This window comes from Equus asinus, chromosome 4 (assembly GCF_041296235.1).
Source record: "Equus asinus isolate D_3611 breed Donkey chromosome 4, EquAss-T2T_v2, whole genome shotgun sequence".
Classification (NCBI taxonomy): domain Eukaryota; kingdom Metazoa; phylum Chordata; class Mammalia; order Perissodactyla; family Equidae; genus Equus; species Equus asinus.
This window is the reverse complement of record NC_091793.1, coordinates 112,840,117-112,842,320: the sequence shown is the minus strand read 5'-3', so window position 1 is coordinate 112,842,320 and position 2,204 is coordinate 112,840,117. Positions and strand designations below refer to the sequence as shown.

General features: G+C 46.4%; 1 pseudogene; it reads left to right on the top strand.

The window, feature by feature from the left end:
- Positions 1 to 425: 425 nt before the first annotated feature.
- On the top strand, positions 426 to 862 carry LOC106834746 (oligosaccharyltransferase complex subunit OSTC-like; annotated as a pseudogene).
- The last annotated feature ends 1,342 nt before the right edge of the window (positions 863 to 2,204 follow it).

Here is a 2,204-nt window from a genome sequence, read left to right as displayed (position 1 = left end):
TTACAGGGGGGTGAATCGAGGCATGGATCGGCTGAGTCACTCGCCCAAGTGCATACAGGAAGGAAGTAAAGACTCGGGGACTCCGCTGCAGACTCCATCACAATGCCAGAGGACCTCCAAGTACGAATGGGGCTGGCAGAGTGACCCTAGGAGATGGTTATTAGAAAGCCTCGTTGAAGCGTCCGCGATGGGGGCCGAAGCCAAGCTGTAGGGGAATTGGCGAATAAGTGAAAGGCGGAGAAGGGGGACAGGGTGTGACAGTTCTATGAGAAAGGGGGTGTTTACAATTTCACAAGTGTATTTTTTTCCATATCAAGAAGCAACTGTTAATACTTTTATAATTTTTACATCTTTAAAAAATTACTTTAGCTGTTTCCAGGTGGCACATGAGGCTTGAGGCTGAGAGCTGCCCCTGCTGCCACAACATGGAGACTTCATACAGAGTCCCATTCTTAGTGTCCCGACCTGAAGCTGAAGCAGCCGCCCTGGGTGCAAGGCCACGCGGGCATGTGCTCTGGTGGTGGTGTCTTACTTCCTCATCAGCGGAGGAATAATTTATGATGTTACTGTGGAACCTCCAAGTGTTGGATCATCTATGACTGATGATCGTGGGTATCAGAGGCAAGTAGCTTTCTTGGCTCACAGAATAAATGGACAATATATTATGGAAGGACTCACATCCAGCTTCCTGTTTACAATGGGAGGTTTAGGTTTTATAATTCTGGGGCAATCCAATGCATCCAACATTCCAAGACTTAACAGATTTCTTCTTCTATTCATTGGCTTCGTCTGTGTCCTATTGAGTTTTTTCATGGCTAGAGTATTCATAAGAATGAAGCTGCCCAGCTATCTGAAAGGTTAGAGTGCCTTTCGAGAAGAAATCAGTGGATAATGGATTTGCTCCCATTAATGAAGTTTTAAAGGCTGCACCAATGCCCTAATATGAAATGTGGAAAAGGATAAAAAGCAGCAGAAAAAGAAGCATCTATGAAAAGATAGGAAGCACATCAAAGCTTGGACTAGCATGGCCTCTTGGTGGTGGAGAGAGAGCTTCTCCCAGTATTTTTTCCTGCTGACCTACAGTGACACACCGACGATGTGAAGTGGCCTTTTCTTCTTAGTTTTTCATTTCTTAAAATAAACTCCACTTCTACAACTATAATATTGAATAAAGTGATTTTACAATCCCCTTAACATTTTTAGGAGATGACATTTCTGATTTTCAGAAATTAATACAAAATGAAGAGGCAAGATCCCATAAGCTGAGAACTCGGCACAGCTATCAGCTTAACCTACGGGCCTTTGCCTTTAAACAGAGTGTATGATAGGACGTTATTTCACGTATGCATGTAAGTTACCTGAAAAGTAAGATGTATGGTAGGAACATAAATAATTTTTCTAATTAAAAAACATTACCTTGAACACAGCGATGAAAACCTGAGCCCTTCTCCTTTACTTGTCTGACTCCTTCCTTAATGCAGAACTGGCCGTAACAAACACTGGAGGCCTCTGTTGAGTATTCAACATTAGGGGTTTTCTTTGTCCACAGACACTCTTCCAGAACCCTGAAGCGTGCAGAGCCAACTGGAAGTGAGGAGGAAGGAGGGGCGTGCCACCCTCCTGGAGACCCGGGCAGCTCTGCCCGGAGGCCTTTTCTCTGGACAGGCCCTTTGCCTAGCACTCTCTTCCCTCTGCATCTGCTGGGCTAACCTGCTAGCCTCCCTCAAGTCTTCCACCGTCTCATGACCACCCTGCAGCACCGCGCCGACCCCTGCCGCCAACAGGGGGGCTCCTCATCTCCCACCCTTGGCACTATTTCCTTCTTTTTTCTATAGCAACAGTCAGCCAGGAAGTAACACTCCTTATGCATTATCTTTAAAGTTCACTGCACATTCCCCCCTCACTGCCACGGTGCCAGCTCCTTGCAGGTGGGCGTCTTCATCTGTTATGTTCTCTCACCTAACGTAGGTGCCTAGAGCAGTTCTCTGCACTCAGCCCGCTCTCCATTCATGTTTTTGAAATAAATAAAGGAGTCATCCCAGTGGGTTGTGACTCCTTCATGACATAGGAAGGGCTTTAGCTCACCCTTGGAAGATGAGTCCTTTCCATAGGAGAAAGAAACAGGGAAGGCACCCTGGGTGCGGAGCGACAGGAGCAAATACTGGGAGAAGGAGCAAGTCAGTCATTTGGGACGCAGTGAATAG